Source organism: Equus przewalskii, chromosome 3 (assembly GCF_037783145.1).
Source record: "Equus przewalskii isolate Varuska chromosome 3, EquPr2, whole genome shotgun sequence".
In the NCBI taxonomy this organism is placed as follows: domain Eukaryota; kingdom Metazoa; phylum Chordata; class Mammalia; order Perissodactyla; family Equidae; genus Equus; species Equus przewalskii.
In genome coordinates this window covers 36,888,780-36,911,103 of record NC_091833.1, presented here as the reverse complement: position 1 = coordinate 36,911,103, position 22,324 = coordinate 36,888,780, and the positions used below count along the sequence as shown (strand labels likewise).

At 40.5% G+C, this 22,324-nt stretch overlaps 1 protein-coding gene across 6 annotated transcripts in view; it reads right to left on the bottom strand.

Annotated features, from left to right (window-relative positions):
• SLC9B1 (solute carrier family 9 member B1) overlaps window positions 1-19,745 on the bottom strand; it is a 76,459-nt gene extending 56,714 nt beyond the window's left edge. The window contains exons 1-2 of one of the 6 annotated variants that reach the window (XM_070614120.1): window positions 19,282-19,737; window positions 10,726-10,809 (exon numbers count right to left, since the gene is read on the bottom strand). The gene's annotated coding sequence lies outside the window, so the exon portion shown is untranslated. Of the gene's footprint in view, window positions 1-10,725; window positions 10,810-19,271 lie in introns of all 6 variants that reach the window. The other 5 variants (XM_070614122.1, XM_070614124.1, XM_070614121.1 and 2 more) reach the window with 5 other exon arrangements.
• Window positions 19,746-22,324: the final 2,579 nt, after the last annotated feature.

Sequence of the window (22,324 nt, the reverse complement as noted above, 5' to 3'; positions counted from 1 at the left end):
CAAACCTATCTTCCTCTCCTTCTCTCTTCTTACTGTAAAGGAAGTGTCCTTCCTCCTATCTAAGGCAATAAGACCACTTGTATTTTGGATTATATTACTTCCTGTATTCTCAAGAATTTCATACGGTAAAGGATCCTTCCCTGCCTGTATCAACTAATCCTCCTCTGCCACGTCCTTTCAACTAGATCCTTCCCAATGACTTTTAACTGAGTTCATCTTAATAAAGCCTCCCAGAAGCCATATCCTCATTTAGCTACTGCCCCATCTGTCCTCTTCCCTTTACCAATAAAGTTTTTGGAGAGCTGCTGATTCTCACCACAGTGTCCTTTTCCCCACGAATCACTCATTCTCAGTGTTCTCCAGTTGAGGTTCTACTCCTTTCACTCCACAAAATAAATCCAGCTAAGGTCACAAATAATCTACAAGTGACCATATGACATGATGGAACATTCTACTTTTGGCTCTTGTTAAATCACTCTCTCATTTCCCCTCTATCTTTCTTCTGATTCCTTCTCTGTCCTCTTTCTAGGCTCATCCTTCTCTGCTCAGCTGCTTCTCTGTCTCCTTTCTAGGCTCATCCTTCTCTGCTCGGCTGCTAAAAGTTGGGGATCCTGAAGGTTCTGTGCCTCAATCCTCTACCAGCTCTCTACCTGAGAGTCCCAATACTCCTCACTGTCTTTAGGATAAAGACAAAAATGTTCAGCATGACTGTCTGAGTTTGACTACTCTACCACAGTACCACAGACTCGGTGGCTTATAAACAACAGAAATTTTTTCCTCACAGTTCTGGAGGGTGGACTTTTGAGGTCAGGGCCCCAGTATGGTTGGGTTCTGGGGAAAGCTCTCTTCCAGATTGCAGACTGCCAACTTCTTGTATCCTCATGTAGCAAAAAGAGAGCCAGAGTGCCCTCTTTTATAAGAGCACTAATCTCTTTATATAGATTCTACCCTCATGACCTAATTACCTCCCAAAGGCCTCACCTCCAAATACCATCAAATTGGGAGTTAAGATGTCAACATATGAAAATGGGGGAGACACAAGCATTCAGTCCCTTGCAATGACCTAAAGAATTCTGCACAATGTAGTCCCTGGCTCCCTCTCTAGGCTAACTTCATACCATTCTTCAACCATTTTTTTTTTTAATTCCTAGCCATTCTTTCTTTCACTTCCTTGAAATTGCCACGTTCCTTCTGCAGGGCCTTAACACTTGCTTTTCCTCTCTAATTGAAACTCTGTTCACCACCAATCTCCCCCTCATTTGGTTAACCCTTTTCCATCGCTCAGCTCAAGGACCACGTCCTCTGAGAAATATCTATTACATCACCTCTGCCCCCAGGTGAAGTCAGGTCCAGTCTTTATACACTCTTAGGGTACCTTGATCATTTTCTTCAGATCATTTTCTTCAGAACATTGATCTCAGTTTGTAATTATGCCTTTATTAGAGTGATTGATTAATGCATTTGCCTCATTAGGCTGTAGACTCCATAATAGTGTCCTTGAGGAGCTATTTCATTTTTCAATCTCTTTTCACTCTCTTCTTCAGATTCGACAATTTCTATTTATCTATCGTCAAGTTCATGGATTCTTTCCTCATTCATTGCCATTCTGCTTTTGAGTCTATCCAATGAATTTTTTAATTACTGTATTTTTTTAGTTCAAAATTTTTTACTCCCTTCTTTTTTTATACTTAAGTTTAAACACAAAGGCTCTTTTATTCTTACATGAGAAACTACACATTTCAGAGGTTAACATCATTCAAACATAATTTACTCATAAGTAATTTTTGTATAGCTATTATAAAAGCCCTGATAAATAATTCTAAATTTCCCCAGTAAGGATTATGGGGTTTCTTTATGTATATGGCTTGATATATCATCACTCAGAAACCACAAAGAAGAACACATGGAAGTATACAAAGTAGCAGCAGGTTTTAAGGGATAATTAGGATCATGCTGAAATAGAGCTCTGCAATAAATTTCTTATTGCCTGTTTCTTCACCTCTCTGGGAAAGGAACTAGTTATATGAAAATGAAACAAACCAAAAATCTTGAGCTTTATAGAGCTTTTATAGACCCAAACAGATGCGTTTATTTAAGAGATTATTCTTAGCACTTAACCTTATTACTAAGTTTTGGTTTATACAAAATACTCTTCTGAATATCTACAGTGTAGCAGTTATTTCTGAGCATTTACTTATGGAAACTCACTGGGATGACCAAGCATATTTTGCACGCTGTGATTACTGAAAAACATCTTGGCAAAAAAAAAAAAAAAAAAAAGAAAGAAAAGAAAAAAAGAAAAAGAAATGAGGGCTTTGACATATAGTTGGGAAACACCATAAAGATCCTGGAACTAAAAGTCATAGAATTTACCCAGCTAAGTGTTTAGTCTGTCTTGGCATAACTACAATGAAAATATTCTAATGTTAACCTCAATGAATGATATCCCAAGAATGTGGGAGCTAATGGTAAATGGGGCTGGAAGGCGTTTCCTCACAGGCAGAGACTTTTACCAAACCAGTTACAGAGTGTCAAGGAGTTCTATTTTTCTGGAAACATCAAAACTATCATGATGTGTTGAATTTCAACAGTGATTCTTTTTTTCATGGTAAACATTCTTTTGACTCAAATTTTATAATACTATATCTCCTATGTTCTAATTACAGTTGTTTTAGTAGTTACATGAAATTCATTCAGATTGTTTTCTAATATACTTAACCATTTCCCTGTTGTATAAGTTATTTATAGATTAAAAAAATATTTTATTGTGGTCATAGTGGTTTACAACATTGTCTAATTTCAGGTGTACATTATCATTAATCAGTTTCTATATAGATTGCATCGTTCTCACCAAAAGTAGTGTCATTTTTACCCATCACCATATACATATGCTCCTTCACCCCTTTTGCCCACCCCCCTACCCCCTTCCCCTCTGGTAACCACTAATCTGTTGTCTTTATCCACGTGTTTGTTTATCTTTCACCTATGAGTGAAATCATGCAGTGTTTTTCTTTCTATGTCTGGCTTATTTTGCTTAACATAATACCCTCAAGATCCATCCATGTCGTTGCAAATGGGACAACTTTGTCTTTTTTTGTTATGGCTGAGTAGTATTCCTGTGTGCATATATATATGTGTGTGTGTGTGTGTGTATATATATACACCACATCTTTATCTATTCATCCATTGATGGGCACTTGGGTTGCTTCCACGTCTTGGCTATTGTGAATAATGCTGCAACGAACATAGGGGTGCATAAATCTCTTTGTTGTTTCAAGTTCTTTGGATAAATACCCAATAGTGGGATAGCTGGATCATATGGTATTTCTATTCTTAATTTTTTGAGAAATCTCCATGCTCTTTTCCATAGTTGCTGTACCAGTTTGCATTCCCACAAGCAGTGTATGAGGGTTCCCTTTTCTCCACATCTGCTCCAACATTTTTTTTTTGTCTTGATAATTATAGCCATTCTGACAGGTGTGAGGTGATATATCTCATTGTAGTTTTGATTTGCATTTCCCTAATAAGTAGTGATGTTGAATATCTTTTCATGTGCTTGTTGGCCATCTGTATATCCTCCTTGCAGAAATGTCTGTTTATATCCTCTGCCCATTTTTTTATTGGATTGTTCATTTTTTTCTTGTTGAGTTGTATGAGTTCTTTAAATATTTTGGAAATTAACCCCTTGTCAGATGTATGATTTCTAAATACTTTCTCCCAGTTGGTGGGTTGTCTTTTTGTTTTGTTCATGGTTTCCTTTGCCTTGAAGAAGGTTTTTAGTCTGATGCAGTCACATTTGTTTATTTTTTCTTTTGTTTCCCATGCCTGAGTAGACACAGTATGCAAAAAGATACTGCTAAGACTGATGTCAAAGAGTATACTGCTTATATTTTCTTCTAGGAGTTTTATGGCTTCAGGTCTTACAGTCAAGCCTTTAATCCATTTGGAGTTGATTTTCTGTATGGTGTAAGGTAATGGTCTACTTTCATTCTTTTGCATGTGGCTGTCCCTTTTTTCCCAACACTATTTATTGAAGATATTTTCCTGTCTCCATTGTATGTTCTTGGCTCCTTTGTTGAAGATTAGCTGTCTGTAGATGTGTGGTTTTATTCCTGGGCTTTCAATTCTATTCCATTGATCTATGTATCTGTTTTTGTGCCAGTACCATGCTGTTTTGATTGCTATAACTTTGTACTATATTTTAAAGTCAGGGATTGTGATAGCTACAGGTTTGTTCTTTCTTCCCAGGATTGCTTTGGCTGTTGGGGGTCTTTTGTTGTTCCATATAAATTTTTGGATTCTTTGTTGTACTTCTGTGAAGAATGTCATTGGGATTCTGGTTAGAATTGCATTGAATCTTGAGATTGCTTTAGGTAATATGGACATTTTAACTATGTTTATTCTTCCAATCCATGAGCATGGAATATCCTACCATTTTTTTATATCATCTTCAAATTCTTTAACAATGTCTTGTAGTTTTAAGTGTCTGGATCTTTCATCTCCTTAATTAAACTTATTCCTACACATTTTATTCTTTTTGATGCAATTGTGAATGGGATGTGTTCTAGAGCTCTTTTTCTGCTACTTCATTATTAGTGTATAGAAATGCAAGTGATTTTTGTAAGTTGATTTTGTACCCTGCAACTTTGCTGTAATTGTTGATTATCTCTAATAGCTTTCTGGTAGATTCCTTAGGTTTTCTATACATAGGATCATGTCATCCATGAACAGCAAGAGTTTCACTTCTTCCTTCCCAATTTGGATACTTGTTATTTCTTTCTCTTGCCTAATTTCTCTGGCCAAAATCTCTAGTACTATGTTGAATAGGAGTGGCAAGAGTGGGCACCTTTGTCTTGTTCCTGTTCTCAGAAGGATGGCTTTCAGTTTTTATCCTTTGACTATGACCTTGGCTGTGGGTGTGTCATAGGTGGCCTGTATTATGTTATTATGTACTTTCCTTCTATACCAATTTTATTGAGAGTTTTTATCATAAATGATGTTGGATCTTGTCACATACTTTCTGTGCATTTATTGAGATGATCACGTGATTTTTATTTCTCATTTTGTTAATGTGGTGCATCACACTGATTGATTTGCAGATGTTGAACCATCCCTGCGTCCCTGGAATAAATCCCACATGATCATTGTGAATGATTCTTTTTAATGTATTGCTGTATTTGGTTTGCCAATATTTTGTTGAGGATTTCTGCATCTATGTTCCTCAGTGATATTTGCCTGTCATTTTCCTTCTGTGTGTTGTCCTTGTCTGGCTTTGGGATCAGGGTGATGTTGGCCTCATAGAATGAGTTAGGAAGCATTCCATCTTCTTCAATTCTTTGGAATAGTTTGAGAAGGATAGGTACTAAATCTTCTCTGAATGTTTGGTAGAATTCTCTAGAGAAGCCATCTGGTCCTGGACTTCTGTTTTTTGGGGGAGGTTTTTGATTATTGTTTCAAACTCTTTCCTTGTGTTTGGTCTATTCAGATTCTCTATTTCTTCTTGATTCAGTTTTGGGATCTTGTTTGAGTCTAACAATTTATCCATTTCTTCCAGATTGTCCAATTTGTTGGCATATAGTTTTTCATAGTATTCTCGTATAATCCTTTGCATTTCTGTGGTATCTGTTATAATTTCTCCTCTTTCGTTTCTAATTTTATTGGTTTTAGCCTTCTCTCTTTTTTTTCTTAGTCTGGCTGAGGGTTTGTCAATTTTGTTTATCTTCTCAAAGAATCAGCTCTTAACTTCATTGATCCTTTATACTGCTTTTTGGTCTCTATTTCATTGATTGCTGCTCTACTTTTTATTATTTCTCTCCTTTTCCTGCCTTTGGGCTTTGTTTTTCTCTTTCTAGTTCTGTTAGGTATAGTTTAAGATTACTTATTTGAGATTTCTCTGATTTGTTGAGTTGAGCTTGTTTTGCTATGAATTTCCCTCTTAGAACTGCTTTCGCCACAACCTATAAGGGTTGGTACAATGTATTTTCTCTTTCATTTGTCTCCAGGTATTTTTTGATTTCTTCATTGATCAAATTGTTGTACAGTAGCATGTTATTTAGTCTCCATGTATTTGTGACTTTCCCAGCTATTTTCTTGTAGTTGATTTCTGGTTTCATAGCATTGTAGCTGGAAAAGATGCTTGATATGATTTCAATCTTCTTAAATTAATTGAGGCTTGCCTTGTTTCCCAATATGTGGTCTATCTTTGAAAATGTTCCATGTGCACTTGAGAAGAATGTGTATTCTGTTTTTGGATGGACTGTTCAATACATTTCTGCCAAGTCCGTCTGGTCTAGTGTTTCACTTAAGTTCACTATTTCTTTGTTGAATTTCTGTCTGGATGATCTATACGTTGATGTAAATTGGGTGTTGAGGTCCCCTACTTTTATTGTGTTGCTGTTAATTTCTCCCTTTAGGTCTGTTAATAGTTGCTTTATATACTTTGGTGCTCCTGTGTTAGATGCATATATATTCATAAGTGTTATGTTCTCTTGGTGGAATGTCCTGTTTATCATTATATACTGCCCCTCTTTCTCTCTCATTGTCTTTTTTATCTTCAAGTCTACTTTGTCTAAGTATGGCAACACCTGCTTTCTTTTGATAGCCATTTGCTTGGAGTATCATCTTCTATCCCTCCACTCTGAGCCTGTGTTTGTCTTTAGAGCTGAGATGTGTTTCCTGGAGGCAGCATATTGTTGAGTCTTGTTCTTTAATCCATCCATCCACTCTGTGTCTTTTGATTGGAGAATTCAATCCATTTACATTTAGAATGATTATTGATATATGAGGGCTTAATATTGCCATTTTATCTCTGTTTTCTGGTTGTTCTATATTTCCCTTGTTTCTCTTCCCTAGTGTTTCTGACTGCCATTTCAGTTTGGTGGTTTTCTGTGATGGTTTTCTTAGTTTTCTCTTTATTTATGATTTGTGTCTCTGCTCTGAGTTTTTGTTTAGTGGTTACCATGAAGTTTGTATAAAAGACCTTGTAGATAAGATAGTCCATTTTCTGATAGCCTCTTATCTCCATTAGCCTAAGTAGGTTCCAACCCGTTCCACTTCCCCTTCTAAGTTATTGTTCTCATAAATTATTCTGTTTTGTGTTGTGGGTTTGTGATTAAAGTGAAGTGTTTATAGTTATTTTTGGTGCTTTCCTTCTATTTATTTCTTATGTTATAATTAAGACTTTGCTAACCTGTTTTGATAGCTGCAATTTTCTGATTTTCTCTATTTATCTCCTTGCTCGAGGTTTTGTAAACCTTTGCCTTTTTGTTTCAGGTATGAGGGCATCCTTGACCATTTCTTGTAAGGGATGTCTAGTGGCAATGAACTCCCTCAGCTTTCATTTACCTGGGAAAGCTTTTATTTCTCCATCATATCTGAAGGATAATTTCACTGGATAGAGTATTCTTGGCTGAAAGTTTTGGTCTTTCAGTATTTTTAATATATCATTCCAATCTCTCTTAGACTGTAAGGCTTCTGCTAATAAATCCACTGAAAACCTGGTGGGGGTTCCTTTGTATGTTATTTTCTTCTCTCTTGCTGCTCTTAATATTTTTTGTCATTGACTTTTGCCAGTTTTACTATTATATGCCTTGGAGAAGGTCGTTTTGCATTGATGTAATTGGGAGTTCTATTGACTTCATATACTCATAAGTCCAGTTCTTTCCCCAGGTTTGGGGAATTCTCAGCTATTATTTCTTTGAACAAGCTTTCTGCTCCTTTCTCCCTCTCTTCTCCCACTGGAATACCTATAATCCTTATGTTGCATTTCCGAATTGAGTTGGATATTTCTCAAAGAGTTTCTTCATTTTTTTAAATCTTAGTTCTCTCTTCTCCTTCACCCAAACCATTTCTATATTTCTGTCCTTTAAATTACTAATTCTTTCCTCCATAATGTCAGATCTGTATTTTAATGTTTGTAGATTGTGTTTTCATCTCATTGAGTTCTTCCTCTCCAGAATTTGTTTGATTTTTTCCTTAGAGTTTCAATCTCTTTGGTGAAGAATTCTTTCTGCTCATTAATTTTATTTCTGAGTTCATTGATCTTTCTGAGTTTTCTTATAACTTGTTGAGCTTCTTTATGACAACTATTTTGAATTCCCTGTCATTTAGATTGTAAATTTCTGTGAGTTCAAGATTGGTTTCTGGAGACTTGTCATTTTCCTTCTGCTCTGGAGTGTTACTGTAGTTCTTCATGGTATTTGATGATGTGATCCTTTGCTGGATTCCACTCGCCACCCCGGGGGGGCAGAAGCTGTGTTTTATAAACCTGCCAAGTCTGCTGGACGTTGTGCCGATAGGATTCTTCTGTGTTTGCCTGCTGGTTGCAGCCACTTAGTGGGTCACACATGCACGTGCAGGCACTGTGGTGTGGAACCACTGCCTGGGCCGGAGTCCAGCTGAGCTGTTGCACTAGGGGGAGGGGAGGAGAAGGGCTCTTTCTTTTACACATGTGGACCCACTCTGCACTCACGGGCGTTTTGCCTGGGCTGCTGTGCTTAGTGGCTGAGCCAAACCACTTGTTGTGGAGCATTCCCAAAGGCTGGGCTGCAACTCTAAAAGCAAGAGTGTTTGCATGCAGGCCTGCCTGCTCCCCCACTCCTCTTACAGTTATGCACTGGCTGCTGTGTGAGGACCCACAACCTAGATCACTGCCACTGGGGAGGGAAAGGGGATCTGCTCACCTCCTTCCACTGCTTCCCAGGGATCCAGTACCCCCATCTACAGATGTATGGCTGTATATATCTCTCAGGGGTCCTCTTGGACTTTATATGGAATCTTCTGTTGGTTAATGAATGTTCGTTGGTTGTAACTTAGAAGGGAGAGACTAAGGGAACATTTCACTCTGCCATGATGCTGACGTCACTCTGACTTGCTTCTTTTTCACTGTTTCTATTTTTCTGTTGTGAATGAGTATCTTCCCACTCATTACAACTATGCCTATCTTTAGCACGTGAAATGTAGTTATAATGGCTGCTTTAACATCTTTGTCTGATAATTCCAACATCTGTGTCACTTTGGCTTGGCATCTGTTGATTTTCTTTCCCCGTAAGACAATAATTTCCTGATTCTTCATATGTCAAGTACTTCTGAGTAATCTTGGACATTTTGTTGTGTAGACTCTGGATCCTATTAAAATCCTCTGAGGAATATTTAAACATTTTTTGTTTGTTTTAGCAGGCAATCAACTTGGTTAGATGCAGACCATAAACTCTCTCTTATTTTCTGTAGGCAATGGTCCTAACCTCAGTTGTTTCAAAAGCCTTTGCTATGTTGCCTTTGGTCTGCCCCATGCATGAGTCACTCAGGGGTTAGTCTGTGACTGGGGCAATGGTTCTTTTCTACATTTACTTCAGTTCGTAAAGCCATTGCTATGCTGATTTTGGCCTGTCTGATGCACGCACAGCTGGAGGTGACCTAAAGATACTTGGTTGGATTCATACATAGAATTAAGGAGCTCCATTCCCTAGCTTTCTCTTGTCTTGAATCCATGCCTCCCCAACCTCTGACACATACTCTATTTCTCAAGGTCATTTTTCCTGCTTTCGCTAATCAGAAAATGAGGTTTTTCTCTGCATTTAGCTGCCCATAATGCCATAAATGTGGCTTCCCTTGGGGAAAAGCTGCTACAGAGAAAAAAAACAAGAATAAGGATTCCTCACACTCTCTTTAGACTGTAGGGTCTATTTTCCCAGACCTTCAGGCCATAAAAACAGGTTTTCTATTATAGTTTTGGCCTCCTCTGCTGTCCTTGCACAGTTGCATGACTGGGGTCTGCCTTCAGGTCAAAGATGCAAGAGCAAGAAAAATTCACCCCTGTGGTTTTGACTTTTCTTCACAATCCACCTGCTGCTGTTTACTTTTCAGAGTCTTCAGGTAGTTCCCTTTGCATTTTATCCAGAGTTTTTGGTTGCAAGCAGTGGAAAAGAGGTCATAGTGGGCCTATTCCAACACTGGAAGGCTGTGTGCTCCATGAGAGGAGGGACCATATCTGGTTTTACCCTTTATCTAGATAGTACTTAGCAGATGGTAGGCACTTAATACATATATGTGGAATAAACATTGAGTGAACCGAGAATAAAAAAGTGCCAGATGCTTGAAATGACAACAAAAATAAAAAACACTCTGCATAGTTAACAAGAAAGGCATATTTGGCAGAAGAGTAAGAGATTCTAACACCAAGAATAGGCTTTTCAAATACATCAAGAAAAAGGAAGCAAATTATGGAAAGACTAAGATCTTTAATGATTATGCTGTAAAGACAGATAAGGAATCAACAGGACAACTTAGGAAAAGGTTCTACTCTTATAGAACAAAAACTTAGGAGTGGAAGTTTTGAAGAACTAGGACCCTGGCTAGGGTAGAATTTTGGTACCACTTTAATGGAGGAAGTTGAAGAAGAAAAGCCAGACACTTGAGTGATGTGGGGTCAGAAGCAGGATGGACAGGATATATCGGCCTTAGCTCTCTCCCCATTGCCCCTTTCTCTCTTCTTTAATACTGTGCCTGTCCACTTTCTTCTCTGACCAATTTTTAAAATGCCTATTTCCTTAATATAGTATAAATTTTGTAATTTAAAAGGTAGATAAACTCATGAATTTTACCTGTCTCTTAATAACTGGGTTTTTTTAGGGGTCAATTTTTGATAGAAAAAAATTGATAGAAAAACATCTTATCAATAGCTCTATGCAATTATTTGAGAGAAATTTGATATAAGCAAAAGCCTACCTGTATAACTCAGAAGTAACTGGTAATCCAGATGTCTAAGGGTTCCAGTGACAGTATCCTGTTAGGAGACGTCTCACTATATGTCTAGATAGTTGTCATAATGGAAAGAATGAGGGTTTTGAAATCAGAAATATACTAGTTGCATGATCTCGGGTACATTATCATCCATCATCATCTTTTAGTGGGCACAGTACTACCTATGTTTCTTATTTTGTACTCACAGCTAGAGAAAGCAGAATTAAATTTGAGGACAGCCAACCAAGTGTGAGTTTACTGGATATCATGGCAGTCTACTTGTATGCTAACAAAAAGGAGACTTCAGAGTGATTTATATTCCAGTACCTTACATTTATGATCACCTCAGTTTTTGAATTTTATTTTACGCTATATTTATTTCAATAAGCTTCTTTTTTTTTCTGCTCCCTGCCCCCCAAGTCCCCCAACTATGTAGTTGTATATTTTAGTTGTCGGTCCTTCTAGTTGTGGCATGTGGGATGCCGCCTCAGCGTGGCCTGATGAGCGGTGCCATGTCCGCGCCCAGAATCTGAACTGGCAAAACCCTGGGCCGCCGAAGTGGAGCGCGTGAACTTAACCATTCGGCCACAGGGCCGGCCCCTCAATAAGCTTCTTAAAATCCTTTTTGGAATGAGGTAGAGTATAAATACATACTACATATCGTGTTATTATGGGGGTAAAGTAAGATGATTGTACAGACCATAGCAAAAGCTATGGTCCTCAATTGGTCATTTTTATTAGAAATATGTACTGTTATCATATTGCTAAGTTTTGCTTGTAAAGTAGTGTAAAATTTTGATAGATTTAGAGGTCCTGTTTTCACCTGGTTTTATTAGAAAGGCTCTTTGTACATATTAATAATGGATACTGTGGTATTGTCAAAAGAGTTGGGCAATTAAGCTCTCTGCTTTTAACTTGCTACATAGTATTGATTGAGTTTCTTGCCAGTTCACCTCCTTGTACCTCAGTTTCACAGCTATAAAAAGCGATAGGGAGGGAGGATGGTAGGTGACCTAAGGGCTTTATCAGTTTTAAGTCCATGCTTCTATTCTCTTACAGTAAAGAAACAGGGTAAGAGCATTCCAATATATGCTGTTTGGGAACGTCACATCTTATGTAAACGTCATGTATGTATACATGTATATCACTTAATAAAAACAACTTCTTTCTTTCCCTGGTGTGTTGTACTATATACTGTACTTTGGGCTTATCTTTTTGGAGCAATGTTGTGCAATAGTGACATCTAGTGACTATGCCACATATCATTCAGCAAAAATTTATGGCCAATTTTTAGCTCTCTAAAAGTGGATTCTCTTTGAGGCTTAGCTAAACACTTTAAAATCATTCCTCATCTCTCCCTCCTATAGATTTAAGAAATACCAATTAAATTTGGCAGTAGCACTACTAATTGGATACATAATAACTGAAATTTCCTTCAAAAAATCATAATGCGTACAGCACTAAGTAGAAACCATTCTTGGGGCCAGCCCGGTGGTGCAGTGGTTAAGTGCGCACGTTCTGCTTCGGCGGCCCGGGGTTCACTGGTTCGGATCCCGGGTGTGGACATGGCACCGCTTGACAAGCCGTGCTGTGGTAGGTGTCCCACACATAAAATAGAGGAAGATGGGAATGGATGTTAGCTCAGGGCCAGCCTTCCTCTGCAAAAAGAGGAGGATTAGCAGCAGTTAGCTGAGGGCTAATCTTCCTTGGGAAAAAAAAAAAAAAACTATTCTAAGTGAGACTGCAACTTTTTTACTCCCATTGAGAGTGGTAGAACTGGGTTTGGAGTTCAGGTGTGTTTCAATGTGTAGTTCATGTCCTCAGCCACTATACATCGCTGACACATAATAGTCATTTAACATATATTTATTAAATGAATGTTCGGTAAACACATGCATCAATTCTGTGTTTGTGAGGCTGTATTCCTTTAAAGTCTTTGGAACTGTTGCTGTCTTTCAGACAAGTCTAAGTTTACATCAAAGGTCATCAACTAAAAACAACTACAGTATAAATCTTTTAACAAATGAATTTGAGAGTCATACCCACAAACAGAATATTCTTTATAAAGAGCATTCAAACTAGATCTATTTTTTCTTTTTTAAAATAATGACTAGCTGGCATTATTGTTCAATCAGAAAAATACAACTCTGGGCAAAACTACTATTCCAATTCAAATAGACTTTGCTACTGTTAAAATTCCTATAGTATTTGGTGTTTGTTCTCAATAATCAGATATTATCTTGAATTTTTATTCTTTTCAAGTGCCTAGATCTTGTTTCCACAATAAAATGGCATTCCACGGTTCAGAGTATGCTTTATATTATTCTCTTTCCCTTAGCACCAAACACATTGGTTTTTCTCACCTATAGAACAGTTGCCAACAACTTACCCAGAATCTGTTTTCCACAACATGGCACAAACTATCTTGTCAGCTTTCTCTTGAGTTCTCTGGACCCCACGTTTCAGTCAATTAAACTGTTACGTGTTCTCCCACGCATTATTTGTTTTCTTTTATTTGCTCGGAATACCTTCCCACCGCATCTCTTCTTTGTAAATGATATCTGTCTATCACTTGAGGGTCACTCCAAGGAAAGCTTCCTGCAGGTGTACCACAAAACTGGAAGTCGTCTTCCCCTTTGGAATTCTTACATCATTTTGTCACTTGCTCTATCTTCCTTCTCCCTCTGCTTGTCCCTTCTTGGTCTTCTTTACAGGCTTCTTTTCCTCTATCCATTCCTCAATGCATACTGAAATGTTAGACTTCCTCGGCATTCTGCCCTATGCCCTCTTCTCTTCTTGCTCTCTATACATTTCTTAAGCAATGTATTTCACTCCTGTGGCTCTAATGGTGACCAGTATGCTAATGAGCCTGGCCTAGAGAAGCTCTCTTGAGATTTTTGACTAGCATATTTAACTATTCATTGGATATCTCTACCTGATTGTCTTTACAAGTATCTTAAGCTCAACATATGCACAACTGAATTCAAGACCTTTCCCCACCAAAACTATTCCTTCTTCAGAGAATTTCCTGTCTTAGAGATCGAAGCCACCATCTACCTAGTTGCTCAAACTAGAAACTGAGGAGTCATTCCTTCTATGCACTACCCCTCCTTGCTGACATCCACTGAGTTACTCGATCATGTTAAATCAGGCTCCTAAATATTTAAAAACTTTGTCCATCTCTCTCCATATAAATTGCCATTATTTCAGTCCAGGCCATAAGCACCTTTCCCCCAAAACACCATAAGGGCCTCCAGTCTTGGTCCTCCCCAGTGTAATTTCCACAATCCAGAGTAATCTTCTAAAATGTAGGGCAATTATGGGAACTTCCTGCTTAATATTCATCAATGGCTTCCCATAGAAGAAAAATGTCCAAATTCCTTAAACATAGCTTACAGAGCCCTCTGTAATAAGGGCTAACCTTGTCCCTGCCTATCTCCTCATTCTTCACTTGACATTCTAAACTTCAGGCATATGAAATTTCAGTTCTTCAAACTTGCCATGCATCACATCTCTGAGACTTTACATTCTGTATGCTGCCTTCTAACCCCACACCCCTGCTTTTTGCTCAGCAAACTCTATGTCAGTGTAAGAAGTCCTTCTTGTGGAAGCTCTCTTCACTTTGCATTCTTTTTTTTTTTGGTGAGGAATATTGGCCCTGAGCCAATATCTGTTGCCAATCTTCCTCTTTTTGCTTGAGGAAGATTGCCACTGAGCTAACATCTGTGCCAGTCTTCCTGTATTTTGTATCTGGGATGCTGCCACACCATGGTTTGATGAGCAGTGTATAGGTCCATGCCTGGGATCCGAACTTGTGAACCCCAGGCCACCGAAGGGGAGTGTGCAAACTTAAGCATTATGCCACCTGGCCGGCCCCCAGGATGCATCCTTATCATAGCATCTACCCCTCCTCACAGCATCCACTTTACTACTGTAATTGCTTGTTTAACTATTATCATTCTTTTATTTGACAAATATTCACTGAGAGTCCGCTATGTCACTGGTACTGCATTCTCCTCTGCATATAGAATTTAGTCAGTTCAGGGTATTGTGTAAGCACATACCGTATGTGGGAGACGGTCCAAGAAATGTCTCTTAATGACTTGCATTTCCATCTATTTCCCTACCAGATTAAATTTCATAATCATTTCCGAGTTCTTTGAATTACCTAACACAGTGGATGGTAGATAAATATCTAATCTCATTAACTGTTGGATTTTAAACATATACAAACAATTTTTGCATTGTAAGAGGACTGCACCCAGCCATTACTTTCTACCTAGCAGAGTTTTTCTTTGATATCACTTTGGATATAATGGAGTGTAAACACTTAGGCAAACTTCTGCAGTGAAAAACGTGAGCCTCAGTATCAGAACAGTGTAATAATGCTGCCGCTTACTAGGCGTGTGTCCATGGCCAAGAGCCTTAACCCCTCTGAGCCTCAGTTTCCTCATCTGAAAAAGGTAGTTACAAAGTCAAATGAGATATGAGAAAATAAAAGCATAGCACAAAATGTAAAGGGCTATCCAAATGCCATTATTACGATTGTTATTAGAGTGAACACAGATCAGGTCTCCCTGTCACTGGTCATCCCAGCTCTACAGGCAACGAGATTTCCAAATCTCATCCTTCACCTTCCCTTTATCATTTAAGAGGTAGGCTTCTGTACTTTAATAAACACATAATGATGGAAATGGTTAAAAAAAAAAAAACACCCCACAACACCAGGAAAACCAAGCCAAAAAATTTAACAAGTAAATATTAAAGGGACAAGAGAGACAGAAGCACCAGCCTATGAAGTCTAGAATTTGGATATATGGACCAAAAAAACATCAGGCCACAATTACTTTTTTTTTTAATATTAACTAGAAGGGTAAGTGGCACAAAAGAGTAATGATCTGAATCACTTCTCAGTAAAATGGTAACCCACTGAGCTGCAAAGTCAGGAGATTGGGTTCAAGAACTAGTTTAGCTATGAACCTAACCACTAATCCCCAGGCAGTCTACCCACCCCACACTCTGGTCTTTCAGCTCCTGATCTCCTTGGCTCCTATCATCTTTTTTTCCACCCTATCTCAGCCACACACTCAGAAGGCCACAAATATCAAATGGCCACTCCATCGAGCCCAGCGATGCTACCATGCTCCTATAGTATTACTATATACTGAATGTTTGTGTCTTCTCAAAATCCTTAGGCTGAAATCCTAACCCCCAAAGTGATGGTGTTAGGACGTGGGGCCTTTGGGAGGTGATTATGTGATGAGGGCAGAGCCCTCACAAATGGGATTAAGGCTCTTATTAAAAGAGACCCTGAGAGCTCCCTTGCCCCTTTTGGCCATCCATGGACCAGGAATTGGGCCCTCAGCAGACAGCAAATAGGCTGGCACCTTGATCTTGGACTTCCTAGCCTTTAGAACTGTGAGAAATAAACTTCTGTTGTTTAGGGGCCAGCCCCAGGGTTGAGTGGTTCGGTTCGTGTGCTCCACTTTAGTGGCCTGGGGTTTGCCAGTTTGGATCCGGGGTGTGGACCTATGATCAGGCCGTGCTGTGGCCGCATCCCACATAGAAGAACTAGAATGACTTACGACTAGCATATACAACTATGTCCTGGGGCTGTGGGGAGGAAAAAAGATAAAAGGAGGAAGACTGGCAACAGATGTTAGTTCAGGGCCAATCTTCCTCACCAAAACAGTATACTTAGAGAAAAAAAATTCTTAAATTTCTGTTGTTTTATAAGCCTATGGTATTTTTATAACAGCGTCCCAGACTAAGACAAGTATGATTGCCTTCTGTCCTCCCAATGATTATTTTCTACTTTCCCTTTGCCCCTTAAACTGCCTACCAAACATCCCTACTCTCCTCTTACTGATCATGCTCATAATTCATTGAGAAAAAGTGAATCAATATCAGGCAGAAACTCTCTCACCTTCTAATCACTGAATCTACCCATCCACCTGCATCTCTACTTATACTCATTACCTTTCTTCCTATTACTGTAAATTTTATGTTCATATTTCTAAGCCAATACTTCATACAAGTTCCTTGGATCCTATTCCTTCTTGTTTCCTCAAAGACTTTACTCCTCTAATATACACATTCTCTGTTATACTATAATTTTTCCCCCTCTCTACTGGATCGTTCCCATCAGCCTTTTTATCCCCATCTTTAAGACCCTAATTTGACCCCACATATTCCTCTGTTACCTCCGTTTTTCAACTCTTCATAGTAAAGTATCTTGAGAAGTCTGTGCTATGTCCATTTCTTCACGTCACGTTTCGTCTTCATTGTGCTTGTCAGAGCACATCACCATATGTTGCCAAAATCCAATGGTCAGATCTCTTTATTTACGTGACTCTTGAGCATGTTTCAATACCATTGGCCATGCTTTGTTGTCTTGGCTTTTAAGTCATCATGCTCTTCAGGTTTTCTTCACCAGATACTCCTTCTCCATCTGCTTTGGTTGCTTCTTTTCCTCGGCGTTACCTCTGATCATTGGAATACTCTCTACAAACACACTTTCTCTAGGTAGTTTTTCCTACATGCTGATGACTCTCAACTTTTATCTTTCGTCCCTTACACAGAACTCGACTCCCAAATTACTTTAGATTTCTAATAAGCACATCAAACTTAAGGTGAGCAAAACAAGAATACCACCCCCCCCCCCGACACACACACTTTTTCTTCCCTAGTCTTTTCCATTTGGTAAAGGGCACAACCATCCACTCAAGCTCAAGATGAAAATCAGGAGCTCCCCTTTTTTTCTCACCTCTATATTTAAAACATCACCAAGTCTGTAGGCTCTGCCTCCAAATGTATCTCACAGCCATCTACTTCCTACCGCTTTAGCCCAAGCTACTATCCTACCTTCCTTCCTGGATTACTGCAAGTGTCTTCTGCTACTAATCTGCTCCCCATCCCTATGACCCATTCACCACATGACAGGTGGAACAAACCTTTTCATAATGTAATCAGATTACTCCCTTCTGAAACACTCTGTACTAGTTTCTCATCACACTTTACATACATTCCAAATGTATACCATGGGTAGATTGCCATGGCTGATTCAGGGCACTACCTGATTTCGCCCCTCCCTATCTCTTCATGCTTATCCTGTACCGCTGTCTCTACATTCCAGCTACAGCGGTCTTTATGATGTTCCTTGAAAGAGTCAAGCTCTTTCATACCTTAGGGCTTTTGCAATTGAAGTTCCCTTTACCTGAAATCCTCTGGCCCCAAATATTTCTGTGGCTGGCTTTTTTATATCACTGAGGCCAGCACAAATGTCAGCTCCTCAGAGAGGCCTTCCCTAACCAATCAATCTAAAGTAACCCCTCCCCTAGTCTTTCTCACTTCACACGGTTTTACTTCTTCACTGCACTCACCATTATCAACACTTCCTTGTTCATATATTACCTGTTTATTTTCTATCTTTGTTCACCAGAATTTAAGCTCCATGAGAACAGGAACCTTACCAGTCTTCCTTACCATTGTATTCACAACGCTTGGCAAGGCAGTAGATTCCTTAAAAAGATGTGAGCAAGTCACTCAAGTTCTCTAACTCACATTTGTGGGGCTACTATTGCTAGACTTAGCTCTGGGTGTCGGGATTACAAAGGTGAATAAGGCATGGCTCCTTGAGAATCTTATCCATTTATCTCTTCAACAAATATATACTGAATGCATATTTTACTGTTCCAGGTCCTGTTCAATGTCAGTATGTAGTTCCCTCTTCAGTAAAATGGAGTTTTGTTAACTAACTCTATCTCACAGAGTGTATAAAAAGGATGAGTATGAAAATTATGCACAAAAAGAGGACTGCTATCAAAATGTTACCTTATATATTACTATCCCTGCACCTGCCTCTTTCTTTTTGTCTGGTAATGGGCAGGAGCTTATGGCAAGAGAGAATCAACTGACAGAAACAGCAGTATAAATTCTGGTACTCATAGAAAGTAACAAATATGAATAGCTTTTCATAGGTTTTCATAATGTGCCAAACGACTAAGACGTTTGGCGCATTAGTTTTTTAGATGTGATAGTAATCTGTTAATTTTCTGCATTTGTGTTGCACAAATAACAGTTCTATTTACCTCCCTGCGAAAAACCAGGGAGTAGGGTGTGGCCTCCCTCAGTGCCACCGGGCCAATCGCCCTCTCCATCACTGCGTCTGATCTGTCACAGACTACAGGGCACACTTGGAGGGCGTCAGGGGCCTGGCGTGGGCCTGCAGAGCTCTTGGGCGGCCTCCTAAATGATGCGCCTGACACACGGTGCATGTGCAACAGCTGTCCCATCCTCTAAACGCACTGAGCTACAGCGCGGTCCACTGTGAGAAAGCCAACACCGGGCGCGGGGCAGGGTGAGGGAGCACGGAGGAGCGCTCTCCCTGCATCAGCAGCCAATCCTGGGCCACGTCTCCAGTCACAGGCGCGCGTGAAGGCTCCTGTGCCGGTATTCACTATTTGTACAACAGGCTGCGCTGAATAAAATGGATTGTGCGGTCTGGACTGACAGACCCGCTTTTTTCTTACTTGTGAGTACCTGTAAGACGAGAGAGAGGAGGCAGCGAACAGGAGCAGCGATGCGAGGGACGCGAGGGCGTGAAGGACCGAGTCGGGGGAGAGGAGGGGTCCGCGGCTGTGCCCCGCGTCGGGCGGAGAAGACGGGCGCTCCCTCGAATGGAGGGGGAGCGGCGTTCCCGCGGCCGCCGGAAGGGACCCAGCGCGGGGGACGAGGCGCTGGTGCCCCGGGGCCTGGAAAGGGGCACTGTCGAGAAAAATGGACCCTACCTACAATTCCTTTAGCATCCCCCGCCGCCCCAGGAGCGGCCCTGGCACCCAGCAACCGCCGCGGAGACCGCGCGCCGCTCTGGCAGAAGCCGCCAGGAGCGGACCTCTGCGAGGGTCACGGGGCCAGGCTGAAGGCCGCGGGCGCGGCGGGGGCGGCGGGGCGGGGCGGAGCGGGCGGGCCGGCGGGGCGGGGCCGGGGGCGGGGCCTGAGCGGGCGGGCCGGCCGGCGGGGCAGGGGTCGGGGGTCGGGGGTCGGGGGCGGGGCCTGAGCGGGTGGGCCGGCCGGCGGGGCAGGGGTCGGGGGTCGGGGGTCGGGGGCGGGGCCTGAGGGTGCAGGCCGGTGGGGGCGGGGCGGGGCTGGGCTGGCGGCGGCGGAGCCTTCCAGTGGCTTGGCGGCCGCCTCGGCCTGCGGAGGCGTGGGTTCCAGGATCACCTGGGACCGCCTGATGTGTTTTCAAGTCTTTTCTGACTATTGACCTACTGGGTTATAGAAGTCCAGGGACAGAGTTGACGTCACAGAGCCCGTTAGCCAAAAAACAGCGCCAGGGGCTGCACGTGCCAGAAGTAATTTATCAAAACTCAGATCGTATTTCCCCTTAAATCAGCTTAAGTATAGTGCAATCGTAAAAGGGCATAGTCTGTGGGGTCATGACCGTCAGGGTTCAAAGTTCAGCGCTGCCACTTTTTAGCTATGGGACCACCGGCAATTACATGATCTCTTTGAGCTTCGGTTTTCTCACTGTAAAGGATGTGGTGGTGAGAATAAATGAATTGATACCTGGCAAGTGTCTGGAATAGGGCTTGGTACAAAGTAAACACAATATCCTGTTATCAGTATAGAACCTTTGGCTTTTCCCCCCTCACGAAATAACCTTCATAGGAAACAAATGAATGCAGAACTGCTCTGGTTGAAGGTGGGCCCAGAAGCCTTGATTTCTCAATCCCAAAGGTTGTCTATAAGGTTCCTCTAATGGAATCTCCAAGCTTCCTAAAATATAGACAAAAACAACTATTATGGGAGAATGTCCAAACTTCTTAGAAGGACAAACTGCCCTTTTGTATCTAATTTTTCTTGTGATAATCCGAACTTTTCCTCCTGCAGACAGTACTCCTTTTTGCCTCTGTGTTTTTTCTAAAGTTTGTCTATCGGCAGTGTTTTTCTCCTTTTCCTATTTATCACTTAAGATCTGATTCAGATTACAACTCTTTCTTGGGTGACAATGAGAAATTCTCTTTTCATTGTAACCCCCTCCTACCTTCAGCATGGTGTAGACATCTCAGCAAAGATGGAAAGTTATTTTTCTCCTTGTTTTAGAAGAGTAGACAAAGTCTTTTGTGCTTATAGGGTTAAACGCTTTGTTCTCATGGTAGGGAAAGGGAAAGCAGGTAGATCCCCAAGGATACTGGGAGGAAGGACCTTTGAGAGAAGTCCGATGACCTCCAGGGCACGGCTCTGTGCCTCAGATGCAGTAGACTGCTGGAGGTGAAGTGCTTCCGGGTCCATCTAAGGAAGTGAAGGGCACATCAACAAATGGCGTTTTGGAATTCTCACCAGGTCAGAGGGCTCAGGCCAGATTTGAGTTAGTCAACTAACACTTGTGATGTTACTTGCTCCCAAAATGGCATGAAGCAATTCCCACCTGCTACGGAGAACTACAGAAATTATTCATATAGAAATACGTTCAGAAATGTTTAAAAAATAATGTCCTTCATTTATTTAAGGACAATGTGATGAACATCTAATAATGGATTAAACAACATCTAAAGAAACATCTGATATTTTTTCTCATAAAAAATTAACAGCAAATTAAAAATAATTAAATTGTTTATATTAGCATCAATGCCATTAAAAGCAAAAAACTTCTGAGGAACAAGGAGAACCTTATTCATGACAGCATTTTTCAATAAATTTAATATGATGAAAATAGTTTTTTTTTTTTAAAGATTGGCACCTGAGCTAACAACTGTTGCCGATCTTTTTTTTTTTTTTCCCCTGCTTTATCTCCCCAAATCCCCCCTGGTACATAGGTGTATATCTTAGTTGCAGGTCCTTCTAGTTGTGGCGTTTGAGACGCCGCCTCAATGTGGCCTGACGAGCAGTGCCATGTCTGCGCCCAGGATCCAAACCAGCGAAACCCTGGGCCACCGCAGCAGAGCACGCAAACTTAACCACTCAGCCATGGGGCCGGCCCCAAAAATAGTTTTTAAAATATCTTCTATATAAATGGTTCTGTACTTCTGAAAGCACTTCAATAAAAATAGAAATTTGGCTAATGATATATTTGGTAGGAATTAAGTGCCAATCTTCTCTTCCAGTCTTACCTCTCACTAATTCTATCAACCTTAAGTGTCAATCATTTACTATATCCTAAGCTTTACTGTTTTTAAACTTTGCTAATATACTGGCCCTCCACCTACTTATTCCTTTCTTCACCTTACTCCCTAATATTAACCCACCAATGCAAACCATAGCCACTCTTGAAGGTCCAATTCAAGTGTCATCTCCTTTAAGAAGTTCCCCTCACTCACACTCTGAATCCTTCCTTTGGATTACAGCTATTTGTACATATTTTATTTTCTTGTAAGGTTCTTGGAGGCAAGTATCATGTCTCATTCATATTTGTATTCCCCACAGGGTCAATCTCCCAACTAGAATACAAGTTCCACCAAACAGAGCCCTTGACTATCATGTTCATCACTGTATTCCCCAGCAACCATAATGCCTGGCACATAGTAGGCATGTTATGAGAATATTTCGAGTGAGTGCATGAATGGATTTTAAAACATAAGCTCCA